The sequence below is a fragment of the Nyctereutes procyonoides genome, unplaced genomic scaffold, assembly GCF_905146905.1.
Source record: "Nyctereutes procyonoides isolate TBG_1078 unplaced genomic scaffold, NYPRO_anot_genome, whole genome shotgun sequence".
Taxonomy (NCBI): Eukaryota; Metazoa; Chordata; class Mammalia; order Carnivora; family Canidae; genus Nyctereutes; species Nyctereutes procyonoides.
Window position 1 is genome coordinate 48488605 of NW_026575121.1, and position 14223 is coordinate 48502827.

Below are 14223 nucleotides of genomic sequence, written 5' to 3' on the forward strand. Positions count from 1 at the left end.
TCTACATTCTGTTCATCCAACAATTGTTTTGTGCCTACACGGTCTCGGTCATCAACTTTTATACAATAGAAGCCTCGTGATATAAAGTGACAATGAGAAGTGGTTATGGTTTCCATTCATTAGAAGTGAGCAGCTTAGGAAAAAAAAAGTACACAGCCTGGTAAGAGAGACAAATAATTACAATACAATGTAGCAAAGTCTGTGGAACATTGTTTCATAAATTCATTTTATGTCGAAATAACGATTCTCAAAACACTGGAAGATACATTATCTCATTTCTAACAACTTTGCCTGAATTACAGCAAAGGCCTAATGGCTTCCCTGATTCCACCCTTGCCCTGTTCTGAAAGAGCTGGAGTTGCCTTTTTAAATGATAAATTAGTAGTGGTGAGGGGACTGAGATTCTCAGGACTGTTCCATATCTGGGTCAGCCATATAGCCAATGCTGGAGTTGGGATTCTAACCATGTTCTTCTGACCCCATGTTCAGTGCCCTTCTAGAATTTACAAATCTCTTGATCCTCCAATGCTGGTTTCTTCCAAGTTTTATCAGCCTTGATTTTTATGATCTCGGTACCTTCTTATAATACCCTTTAGGAATGTGGTCAGCCGCAAAATACAGAAAACCCACCACATGCCACATGAGTGCTTACCATGTGCCAGACTGTTCTGGTTGCTTGTGGACACGACAGCTAACGCGGCCCATGTTCTAAAACAGGGATCAGTACGCTTTATAAAAGGTCAGCTAATAAATACTACACAAAGGCTTTGCAGGCCACGGGGTCTCTGCTGCAGCTGCCCAAGTCTACTCTTGTGCAGGAGCAGTCATGGACATTATGCAAATGAATAGATGTAGCTTCGTTCCAATAAAACTTCATTTGTAATACAGGAAACCATAGCTTGCCAACACCTTCTGTGAAGAGGAATAACTCTGGGCAAGACATCGTATTAGTTTTACCTACAGTATTTCACTCATTACAGAAAAACCCATCATACTCTTTTTATCTGTTGAGGAAAGTGAAAGGCCCAGAGGCGAAGTCATTTTCACAAAGGTGCACGGCGAGGAAAAGGGGTAGCCGTGATTCAGGTTCAGTTCTGTCTAAACACAGGTTTGTGTTCTCCATTACCCTTCATTCTGTCCGTATTTCCATATTTTGTTCTCTGTCAATTAGGAAATCCCAACCTGAGAGCGAATTTCATAATGTCTAAAAAAAAATAAGTTGTTTCAACAGAACTGATCGGTGATGTTAGATGAGGCAGGAGAGGTGCCTGGGGAAAGGTACAAGGAGAGCTTCTGGGGCCTTTGGCCCAGTTCTGTTTGTTGATCTGGGTGCCAGGTCTATGCATGCAATTGGCATGTAAAAATTCAGTGAATTGTATGCTCATCCCGTGTGCACTTGTATGTGTATAAAACGTCAATAAAGGTTTACCCCCAGGGACGTCTCTGTAACTCATTTGGTTAGGCATCTGCCTTTGGCTCAGGTCATGATCCCAGGGTCCTGGAATCAAGCCCCGCATCGGGCTCCCTGCTCAGTGGGGAGCCTGCTTCTCCCTCTTGTTCTCCCTCAAATAAATACGGTCTTTAAAAAGTTTATCCCCAAAATGCAGTGCAGTAATTTCTGCTCAGAGGAGTAGAAATAATGACAAAAAAATGCCCGAAGGCTGCCTGACAGACTCTATTTTGGAAGAGTCAAGGATGAGTCTTGATTTTGTTGAACTGGGGAAGAACCTCTCACCTATGAGAACAGTAAACTCTGGCTGGATTTTCATCTCTGTGCTTAGTAAAGTTGAGAATTTAGATTTGTGTGAATTCCAGAATTCTCTGGACTCTTGTTTTCATCTTTATTTTTTATTTTATTTTTTAAAAGATTTTATTTCTTCATTTGACAGAGAGTGCATGCACAAGCAGGGGGGGAACAGCAGGCAGAGAGAGAGGAATAAGAAGACTCCCTATTGAGCAGGGAGCCCAATGTAGGGCTTGATCCCAGGACCATGACCCAAGCCAAAGGCAGATGGTCAGCCACTGAGCCACCTAGGTGCCCCTGGTTTTCATCTTTAAAAAACTGAAATCCCATGCCCCTTATACAACTCCTCATTTCCCCCCCTCCCAGTCTCTGGCAGCCACCATTCTACTTTCTGTTTCTAGAAGTTGGGCTACTTGAAATGACTCTAAGTGGACTCACATAGCCTTTGTCTTTTTGTGACATATTTCACTGAGCATCATGTCAAGATGCATCCACAGTGTAGCCTTTTTAAGGCTCAGTGATACTCTGTTGTAGGAATGTGCCATGCTTTGTCCATCCACTGGGACACGGTGGTTGGGAACAATCTGCCATGAACACGAGTGTGCCATCAGCATATATTTTTTTTTAAGATTTTATTCATGACCAAGAGCAAGAGAGAGAGAGAGAGACAGACAGACAGACAGGCAGAGGGAGAAGCAGGTTCCATGCAGGGAAGCTGACATGGGACTCGATCCTGGGTCTCCAGGATCATGCCCTGGGCCGAAGGCAGGTGCTAAACTGCTGAGCCACTGGGGCTGCCCAGCATAGTTTTTTTTTTTTTTTTCCCAGCATAGTTTTTTTGATGCAAGGTGATTATTACCTTTACCAGCTTCGTTTGGGAGGCTGCTTCCTCACCTGCCAAAGCAAGAGGAAGCATGGTGGGTCTCCACATGTCTAAATGTGGGCCATTGCAGCTGGCTTTGCCCATGTGCCTACCTGCGTGTGTTACATGAGAAACTGAGGCCCCCCAAGGGCCTGGCATCTGAGTTGAGGACCTTTGTACCGGGTGGTAGGTTCAGGAGGCTCATGTCACAGCTTAACCTTATGTCCCTTGGCTCATGGGTTCCATTGCATGAAGAGCCCATGTCAGAGCTTGCTGCTCAGGAAGGGTTTGAAAAACACCAAGGGGAAAGGAGTGCTTTCCATGGTCTAAGATGTGTTTCTCAAGATGGGATGTAAACTGGTGACAATTGGTAATCAATTATGTTCTACCCATAATGAGACTTGTCCTGTGGCTTGCCACTTAATAGAGTGGCAATAGATTGCTGTGTTCACATGCGAGTTTGGCTCTCCCTTCGTCCTTGAGTCTAGACAGCTTTCCCATGAGATTGCCCCACAGGAGCAGACAAGTGTTTTCATCAGCTATTTTATTGATTGGTCTTTCCATGGCAGAAACACTAGGGATCCTGGGAATCAAGACTCTGTACTTACTATGACAGCTAATTGGTAGCTAGAGTCCAGGGAGGCTGGTGAAAGGCCAGAAAGTTGCCATGGGGGTGAACTCACAGACCTGACTGTCCTGGAGCTTCTACTGTGTGCCCCGGGCTCTGCTACACACCATAGTGCATCTCATTTGTTCTTCGAAGGAGAGGTGGGCACACAGAGTGAGAAGGTAAAGGTGTTAGGCTTTAAAAGCTGTACTGTGTCTGTGGCAACCACCCAACACTGCCTTCATGGCACAAAAGCAGCCACAGACAATATGTAAATGGATGTGCATGGTTGTACCCTGGTAAAACTTTATCAAGGGGCATGGATTTCTTTTTTTGGGGGGGGGCATGGATTTTGAATCTCGCAATTCTCATGTTGTGAAATACAGTACATCGATTTTTATTTTTCAACCACTTAAAAGTGTAAAAGCCGATCTTTGCATTCAGGCTCTACAAAAGGACATGGTAGTCAGAATTCGGCCCATGGACCTTAGTTTGCGAATCTCTTGCTTTATAGTATTTTTGTGAGATTGGTATTTTATCATGTGCATTTTACAGGGAGCAGATTCAGAGAGGTAACTTGTTCAGTGCTTACAACCAGGTTTATAACCAGAATTTACACACAAGCTTGTCTCAGCCAGTGCAAAGCTGCTTGCTACACTTGACTGCCTTTCCTCACACTGGCCCCTCTCAGAGCCCTGTGAACCTAGTAGGGGAGAGAGGTGTGTAAGATAGATCTCAGCAGCCAGTCAAGGATGCTGGGAAAAGACTGCATTGTGGTTTGTAAATCTCTTTATTTTTATTTTTTAAAGATTTTATTCATTTATTTATTCACAAGAGACACAGAGAGGCAGAGACATAGGCAGAGGGAAACACAGGCTCCCTGTGGGGAGCCTGATGTGGGACTCTATTCCAGTACCCCAGGATCATGACCTGAGCCGAAGGGAGATACTCAACCACTGAGCCACCCTGGTGCCCTGTAAATCTCTCTTTAAACACTTGCTTCATCCTCTAGCAGCTGGGTAGATTCTGTACATTATCTGGAAAATGAGATTAGTAAATCATGATTTTATAGGATGGTCACAAAGAGTAATTCAGAGACTTTACAGTGATGAGCCCAGCAGGATTCCTGTGCATAGCAGGTACTTGGGTATCCATGGCGTTTTGTGCTTGTGTTTCAGCTCAGAAACCAGTGAAGCTGGCCCACCAGTCTTTACTAAAATTACATCACTTACCTATCTGATACGACAATTCCAATTTCGAATAAATGTTGATAAAACTCAGGAAGAAGATTGGCCTCTTTTCGTTCAGTTTGATCCTTCTTTATGCCAAGAGAAAAGTTTGCTGTCAGTAGGTGTCTTCGGTCAAGCTGCCCTAACAAAATACCACAGACTGGGTGGCTTGAACAACAAACAGTTATGTCTGACAGTATTGGGGGCTGGAAGTCTGAGATTAGGGAGCCACCATGGTCAGACTCTGGTGAGGACTGTCTTTCTGGCTGGCAGATGGTTACCTTCTCATGGTGACATGGCAGAGAGACAGATCTTTTCTTATAAGGCCAGGTCCCTATTGGATCAGGGCCCCACTTTTATGACTTTATTAAACCTTAATTACCTTTAAAAGACCCCATCTCCAGGTACAGTCACATTGTTGGGGGGGGGGTTAGGGTTTCAACATAGGAATTTTAGAGGGACGCAGTATAGTCTATAGCAGCAGGCATGCTTTCTAGGGGCTTGAAGCCACAGAAACCATGGCTATATCCCTTGCTGGTGGTTTCCCAGCCTCACCGGGGTCAGACAGACCTCCTTCATGTATGCTTAGTAACAGCCTCCTGACCTTGCTTCTCCTTGGGGATCTGAGGACATCTAAGACCAGGAAGGACTCTCTGTGGAACATGCTGGGTGTAAAGGATGAAGACTGTTGCAGAGCCACAGGCAGACAAAAGTTTGGGAATCCAAGCAGAAGTCAGATTGTGGAGTGCCTTTGTCACCATGCAGAGCAGCACTGGCGTTGGATACAACAGTGGCTGTGTTAATGGCACAGTTCTCAAGAGGATGCAAAGCTCTCCTTGAGCAGAGTCTGGGAGGAGGATGGATCACTGGAAAGATAAAACAATGGGTGATCTTCCATTTCTTATGCTGGGAATATAGGTGGGGTTTTTTGTTTTGTTTTTGTTTTTCAATTGCTAGACTTTTTAAAATATTTTTTTTTCATTTATTAGGCAGAAAGAAAGAGAACATGAGCGGGGGAGGAGCAGAGGGAGAGGGAGAAGCAGGCTTCCTGCTGAGTAGGGAGCCTGGTGAGGGGCTTGATCCCAGGACCCTGGGATCATGACCTAAGCTGAAGGCAGATGCTTAACCAACTGAGCCACCCAGGCACCCCATTTATAGACTTAAAAAAAGCATTAGATTTACAGAAAAATTGAAATTATTTGCCTTCCTTTTAGAAAAAATTATATTTTACAGTGAGTGAATGGGGCAGGCAAAGGGAAAGGGAGAGAATCTCCTGCAAATTCCCTGCTGAGTGCAGAGCCTGATGCTGGGCTTGATCTCATGACCCTGAGATCATGACCTGAGCTGAAATCAAGAGTCAGACACTTAACTGAATGAGCCACCCAGGCGCCCCAGTTTGCCTTCCTTTTTGAAAGACATTTTTGCTGGGTGTAAAATTCTAGTAGGAGTTTTATTCCTTTAAGGATATTAAAAATCTTCCTCCATTGCATTCCCACTGGCATTGTTTCTGACGAGAAATCTGCTGTCCGGTTTATCTTTGTTCCTTTGTACATAATCTTTGTCTCTCTGGCTGATTTTAAGATTGCCTCTTTATTGCGGTCTTTGAGCAATTTGATTATGATGTGCTTCCATGAAGTTCTCTTCACATTTTTTACAAGATTTTTAATTAATTAATTAATTTATTTTTTTTGAGAGAGAGAGTTCGAGAGTGAGAGCAGGAGCAGAGGGAGAAGTAGACTCCCTCCTGAGCAGGGAGCCCAATGTGGGGCTCAATTCCAGGGCCCTGGGATCATGACCTGAGCTGAAGGCAGACAGCTAACCGACTGAGCCACCTGGGTGCCCTTTCTTCACATTTTTTTTTTTTAAGATTTTATTTATTTATTCATGAGAGACACAGAGAGAAAGAGACAGTCAGAGAGACAAGCAAAGGGAGAAGCAGGCTCCATGCAGGGAGCCCGACGTGGGACTCGATCCTGGGTCTCCAGGATCACGCCCTAGGCCGAAGGCAGGAGCTAAATCGCTGAGCCACCCAGGCTGCCCTCTTCACATTTCTTTTTTTTTTTTTTTTTTAATTTTTTTTTTTTTAGTTTATTTATGAGAGAGAGAGAGAGAGAGAGAGAGAGAGAGAGAGGCAGAGACACAGGCAGAGGGAGAAGCAGGCTCCATGTACCGGGAGCCCGACGTGGGATTCGATCCCGGGTCTCCAGGATCACGCCCTGGGCCAAAGGCAGGCGCTAAACCACTGCGCCACCCAGGGATCCCCCTCTTCACATTTCTTATACTTGGAGTTTTCTGAGCTTTTTGGATCTGTGGGGTTTATAGTCTTCATTTTGGAAAAATTTCAGCTATTATTTCTTTTAATCTTTTATCTGTTTTTTTTACCCCTCCCCTGCCATCTCCTCTCCTTTGTGGCTCCAATTCCATGCATGTTAGGCTGCCCAAAGTTGTTCTACAGTTCTCTGATGCTCTGTCAATTTCTTGGTAATACCTTTCTGTTTCATTTTAAATTGTTAATATTGCTACATCTTAATAAGTTCATTAGTATTTCTTGTGCAGTGTCTAATCTGATTTTAATCTCGTTCAATATTTTTTGTTGTTTTGATCTCAATACAATGTGGTTTTTGTCTCTAGAGGTTTCATCTGGGTCCTTTTTATAAATTCTGTATGTCAACTTTGAACATAGAGAATGCAGTTGTAATACTTGTCTTTATGTCCATCTCCACTAAATTCTAATATCTGTGTTCCTTGTCAGATTTGATAGTTGTGTGGTTGTTTTGTTGTTAATGTTGTTGTTGCTGTTTGTCTGATTATGGCTCCTATTTGCCTGCTTCCTTATGTTTGGTGATTTTCTTTATTGGATATCAGATTTGGAATTTTACCTTGTTGAATGCTGAATACTTTTATGTTCCTATAAATTTTTATTGAGTGTTCTGGGATGCAATTAAGTTATTTGGAAACCATTTAGTCCTTTCACATCTGGATTTTAAGACCTATTTGTTGGGACTGGTGTAGTGTATAGTCCAGGGTTAATTATTCCTTATTGCTAAGGCAATGACTCTTTAGTACTTTATTCAGTGCCCCAGAATCACGAGGCCATCTGGTCTGGCTGGTGCGAATTAGTGATAATCCTGACACTGTGAGCATGAGGCCCTGGTACCTTAAGTCCTTTCATTGTTTTTGTTTTTGTTTTTTGTTTTTTTTTCCCTCCCTAGTCTTGGGTACTTTTCTTATAAGCTAATATTGATCAGCATTCAGTTGATTTCTCTCAAAAGGAACCTTCTGTACTCTGCGAAATACTCTTCCCAGATGGAGCTTTCTACTCTCTGGTATTGCCCTGTGACCTCTCAGCCCTACCTTTTCAACTCATGGATTTTGCCAGCTTCTTCCTTCTATACTATGGCCTAAAACCTAAAGCCTAAGGCAGAAGGCTAGGGCAAGTATAGGGATCCTGAGTCTATTTTCTTGTTTCTCCTGAGCCTTCAGATCTGTTGGGGCTAAAGTATGTTTTCTGTTTTGTTTTGTTTTTTCATATAAGAAGATAAGTCTAGGTGCTGTTAATCTATTTTGACCAGAATAAAAAATGTCTAATAGGTTTAAAAAGAAAACCCTTAATAGGAAAATTACATTTAAAGAAACTATTAGAAACAAAAATTCAAAGTAAAGTGATTTCTTATAGAAGTCAGCTTGCAGAAAGACTACTTGGTTGCAATGAATTCTAGACACTAGGTAATTTTCTGTAACATTTTATCTGGTTCTTCTATGTGTTATAGTTGTTGAAAATATTTTTGTTGTATGCAGTTTTGGTTTTTAAACCTGAAGAGGAGTTTTTGTTGAGTGTGTTTGCTTTTAGAGGAACAGCATATTATGTTGCAGAAAAAGCACAGGTTTGGGGTTACATGGACATGATGTTGAAGCCCAGCTGTGTGACCTTGGGCAGCTTAAAAAAGCTTTCTGAGGTTGGCTTCCTTCCTGTGTAAAATGAACACATCGTCAGGAGCATTTAATGAGACTGTATAAAGCACCTTTCTAGGGGTGCCTGGGTGGCTCAGTCTGTTAAACGTCTGCCTTCACCTCAGGTCCTGACATTGAGTCCCAGGTCAGACTCTGTGCTCAGCAGGGCATCTGCTTCTTCCTCTCCCTCTGCCTACCCCTGTTCATTCTCTTCCTCAAATCTTTAAAAATCTAAGACAAAACAAAACACAAAAACACCTGTCTAGTGCCTGGCAACACAGGACATGCTCAAGAAATAGTCTATTCCCAGTGCCCTGTTGTGATATCAAGTCACTGAGTCTCTTTTAGTAAGAATCTTTCCAAAAATACTTCAAATATTTTAGTTGCCTACAAAATCTCCCTAAAATGTCACTTACCAAAATAACAGAGACTGAAGATGTTTAGGGAAAGAAGAGAAACCACTTTGGGAATGATGGTTCAGCCTGCCTTACCTTTCACATCTAAACATTAAAGTGTTTCTCCTAACACTAACATTAACAGAAAATTGGAGGAAAATAGGAAGCCTGACAGAAATGTAGGCAAATGGGAAGAAGGTGAGGCTGGAAAGCTGGGTTGAAACCAAATTGTGGAAGGTAGATTTAAGGGGCTGACTTGTGTCTCCCCAAAATTTGTATGTTGAAGCTCTATCACCCCGTACCTCAGAATAAGACCACACTTGAGGACACAACCTTTATTTCCTTTTTTAAAGATTTTATTTATTCATGAGAGACACAGGCAGAGGGAGGAGAAGCAGGCTCCATGCAGGGAACCCGATGTGGGACTCCATCCTGGGCGTCCGGGATCAGGCCCTGAGCCAAAGGCAGACGCTCAACCACTGAGCCACCCAGGCATCCTATGGACACAGCCTTTAAAAGAGGTGGTTAAGTTAAGTGAGAGTAGGCCCTAATCCAACTGACCGTTATCATTTCACAAAGTGAGAATTTGCAGCTACCTGAGAGACGCCGGGGGCGTGTGCACAGAGGCAGGGTCAGGAGAACATGGCCAGGAGGCAGCCATTTGCAAGTCGAGGAGGCCTCAGGGAGAAACCAAACCCATGACCCCATGAGCCTCCAGGGCTGTGAGAAAATAAGAGCATGTTGTCCAAGCCACCTAGTCTGTGGTGGTTTGGCATGGCAGCCCCAGCAACCTCTTACTAGCAGGGAAGTTATCTGATGAATGAGTTTTACTGACTGGAGTGACATTTCTGGAAATCCATTCTTTTTAACCAAATCCCTTTATAGTCCAGTAACGTGGGCATGTAGGCATGCCCTGGAGACCAGCAGAATGGTTTTGGAGAGAGCAGGGATGTGTGGCTTGGGCGAAGGGGTGGGTGGTAGGGTGAGAGATAGATCTTTACAGTTGTGACCCTCTAGAGATCCATTGGCAGGGAAGGAAAGATGATGGTGCTTTTGTCGCCTTTTTAATTTGTCTGGAACTTGTTTCTGTTCTGCCTAGGTTGAGTGAACAAGTGATCTTTCTACGATGACCTCATTGTCTTCAGATGCTTCTTGATGGCCATTCCTATAGAGCAAAATTTCAGTGCTTATCTCTAGTCAAGCAGCAACCTTATTTCTCTTCTTGCTCCTTCTAGCTCATCTGTTTATATAGTAGCTGAAGTTCTGCATGTGCAGCTCTTTTCTCTGAGCCCTGCATATACCACTGTAACCTGGTTCTCAGAGGCCCTGAGTTCTCCGGCCGGGTTGGCTGTGACGTGATCGATGGTTACTAGCGTGGTTACAGCAGAGCCGTACCAAACAGGCGAATTCAGGCCCGTCTGATGTTCCCGGACCTACTTGTTCTAAAACCACATGCTCAATTGGCTCCAATTGGTGCTTGTATTTGATGCTTTCCACAGAAATGCTAAAAACAGACGAGAGATGTTTTATAACAATTCATAAAATTGGCAACTACGTTGCCAGAGTGCGGTTGTTTTGTCCCAAGCGGTTTGCGGAAGTTGAGGAAGCTTCTGTGGCAGAACTGGCGATGGTGATGGTTCCCAGAGAGGGTTCCCCGAGGCTGTGGTGGCCAGACCACACAGGCCTGCAGGCTCGTGAGTGCTCCCTTCACAGTGCTCCCACTAGGGTTCTCCAGGTAACGTGCTGTCCCAGGCAACACGACGACTTTAGATCCTTTCTACCTGTGTCTGTCCTGCCTCCCTCTGATTTTATAGGAGAAGCAGAGGCAGCAACAAGGAACTTCCCTATCTTCCCGACCCAGAACTGTAAACTCACATGTGTGGTTGGCCTTTCTGTCTCCCTCAGTGGAACAGCTCTTCCTTCTATTTTGGGCCATGGCCCTGGGTTTTAGGGCTATCTTCTCACATCCCTTAGGACTTTGGTTACTAACCCTTCTTGGTCATATTTGCAGTCCTTCTGCTTTTTGGAAGCACCTAGTTTCTTTTCTTTTCTTTTCTTTTTTTTTTAAGATTCTATTTATTTATTCATGACAGAAACATAGGCAGAGGAAGAAGCAGGCTCCCTGCAGAGAGCCTGCTGGGGGACTTGATCCCAGAACCCCGTGATCACGCCCTGAGCCAAAGGCAGATGCTCAACCACTGAGCCACCCAGGCATCCCTAGATGTACCCAGTTTCCTGTGAAAAACGAACAAGTAGGGGTTCTTGGCCAGCTCGGTCAGTAGAGCATGTGACTTTGATCTCAGGGTTGTGAGTTTGAGCCCTATCTTGGGTGTGGAGATTACTCTTAGAAAAAAAAAGAAATAAAAATAAAAGCAAGCAATTAAACAATGTCCTTATGTGATTCCTTACCCCCATTGCCTTGTTCTCTTGCTGCCTGCTTCACAGCCAAACTTCTTGGAAAAGCTGAGCATCCTTCCTGCCTCTTCAGCATGCACCACTTTCTGCCCCACCACTGAGCCAACTGAGAAGCCAGTATTTCAGTTCTCGTCTTATTTGACCTTTCAACAGTTTTTGCTATAATTCCTCCTGGAAGCACTGTCCTCCCATGGCTTCTGTGATCCAACTCTCCTTTTTTTCCTTCTGTCCTTGTCTACTTCCACCTGGCTGTTCCATGGCGGAGGGCACCATCTATGCTCGTGCATTTCATCCTCTGGACTCGATGAGGCAATCTTACCTTCTGTGGGGTCAGAGTTGGAGGCGACTTCTAATGTGGGATGTCCTGCCCAGGCTTCACTTCTGAGCTCTGAACAAGTGCTCAGTATGGCCATCATTGCCATACTGTCTCTTACTCATGAAATCCAAGGGCACCTTGTAAAATCAGTGTCTAGAACCTCCATCCTGGCCTCTTCCAGAACCCCTGTCTTTGTGACTGGTGCCAGTATCTATCCAGAGGCCCTCGGCAGAAATCCTGCTGTCATTTTGGTCACTGTCTCCACACACACACCCTTGGCCACCATATCCAATCCATCTATAAATCCCTTTCGATTTACCTCTTGAAATTTTCTTCAGTCCACCCACTTTGCCTCAACTCTGCTTCTGCTCCCCTGGTCCAAAATCACATTCTCTCTCACCTAGAACAATTGCCACGGGTCAGCCTGCATCTGCTCTGGTTCCTCTGTCCGTTCTCACAGTGCCAGATTAATCTTTTTAAAGTGCACATCTAATCGTATCAGCCCTGTGCTTTTTTTTTTTTTTAATTTTATTTATGATAGTCACAGAGAGAGAGAGAGGCAGAGACACAGGCAGAGGGAGAAGCAGGCTCCATGCACCAGGAGCCCGACGTGGGATTCGATCCTGGGTCTCCAGGATCGCGCCCTGGGCCAAAGGCAGGCGCCAAATCGCTGCGCCACCCAGGGATCCCAGCCCTGTGCTTAAATCTAACTTTATATTGCTCTGAGGAAAAGGATGGAGAATCTCAGCATGGCCTCGGGGGAGTCTGACCCCTTCCGACCCACCAGCCTGGTTCTGCAGCTGTAGTGCTCCCCATGCACCTCCAGCATCTGGACAAAGGTTTTACCTCTGTATTCTTCTTCTCTTCCCCTTCAGATCTCCACACACCATCATCCTCAGGGACCCATTCCTTGAACAATATCATGTTCATATCAGGTCTCAGGAGCCTCTTACCCCCATGCCTGGGTCAGACCTCTCTGCCCCAGCCCCTGGGAGTCCTCTGTGCCTCCCTTCATTCTGTTTGTGTCAGAAAGGGTTTTTGGTCCTCGTCTCTTCCTCACTAGACCATCATCTCCATGAAGCAGGGATCATGATAAGTTTTTCTCATCACTGGATTCCCAGAGCCTAGCATAGAAACACAGTGATTTTTGTTGTTAAATGAATTTTAAAAATTTAAGAACAGGATTTAAGTTCCAATTCTGCACCCTGATTCTCTGGATCTCAGTTTCTTATCCCATGGAAAAACATTTGCCACCTTACCTATCTGTTAAGAATCTTACAAAGGAAATAATAGATCTCGCAAATGAGGATTGCAGTTATGAATGACTGTATTCTCCTTTTTGAACGTTGAGGTTTATGATTATCACAGTGGAGATGATCCTAAGTCAACTAATGCCGTTATTTTTTTTAAGTTTATTTAAGTAAGTAATCTCTACATGCAACCTCGGGCTCGAGCCCACCATCCTGAGAACTCCCATCCTGAGATCAGGAGTCCTATGTTCCTCCAACTGTGCCAGCCAGATGCCCCTAACACCCTTGTTTGTTTTTCTCTTAGAGGAAAACAGCAGTAGGGGATGGGAAATACAATAGAATTTCATTATGAAACCTTATTGCTTTGAAAAGGTGAATGGGGAAAGAGTAACCTGAATAAGTAGAGGCTTAACATTTTTGGTGTTTTCATTATGAGAATGCTTAGTGCTTACTTAAGCTAATTTGGATAATGGAGTAAAGCAAAAGACCGGAAATCACCCATCTTCCAACCTCTTGAACACATTTTCTCATGGATGTAAATATTCAGCAAGAACATAATTTTTAATGCCTATGTGGTAATGTGCCCTATAGATTACTTATTTATTTAATGTTCTTATAAAAATTTTTCCACCATTAGGAATGCTAATCACAGCATGTGATTAGGATGTGAAACACATCATGTAAACTTTGTGTACATAAATGGATAATTTACCAGAGTTTCATTCCTGATGAAAGAGTATGTGTAGGAGTGGGGTTCCTTTTTTTTTTTTTAAGGGTTTAGATAATTATTCCCTTAGTAGTCTCCAGGAACATACTGATTCATCTTTCCAGTGATAGTTAAGACAGTACACATTGCCTGGCACCCTTGCTAAATTTGGGTATTATAAAATAGGAATATGCGTGTACATATCATCCTACTAGTGAACGTTTAGTGGGTGGAAGTGGTATTTAATATTTCAGACTTACATCCGTAGTGCAGATTGCCCCAGAATTCGACCATTTTGTCCATTAACCATTGTTACTTTTTCTCTCAGTTACCTGTTCCTCTTTGCATAGTTTGGAAGTGTTCTGTATTTCCTATCTGCTTATAAAACCCTCTTTACATTAAACACAGTAACCTTGTCTTTGTCAGATGTGCACATAGGAGTTTCCATAGAACCCTTTCCAGATGACCACAAATTCAAAAGGAATTGAGAGAAAAGCAATGTATGAAATGGAATAATACGGCTAAGTCATGCTTTATCCAGGAGGGCAACTGGTTGCCCTCTCTCTTAATCTTTGCCTCTTACACTGCCTGTGTTTGAAGAGTTTGGACTTTGACGCTGGACAGGCCTGGTTTCTGTCCTGGCTCTGCCAGTCTAGACAGATCATTGGCCCCCTTCAGGTCTCTGGTTACTCTTCTGAGCAACGAGAATCCTTCTGGCCTGGATTTGGGAGGTCAAAAGCTTATGGGT

At 43.8% G+C, this 14223-nt stretch overlaps 1 protein-coding gene across 6 annotated transcripts in view; it reads left to right on the plus strand.

The window, feature by feature from the left end:
- The window catches only part of FARP1 (FERM, ARH/RhoGEF and pleckstrin domain protein 1), a 286146-nt gene that overhangs the window by 188146 nt on the left and 83777 nt on the right, over positions 1–14223 (plus strand). The window lies entirely within an intron of this gene.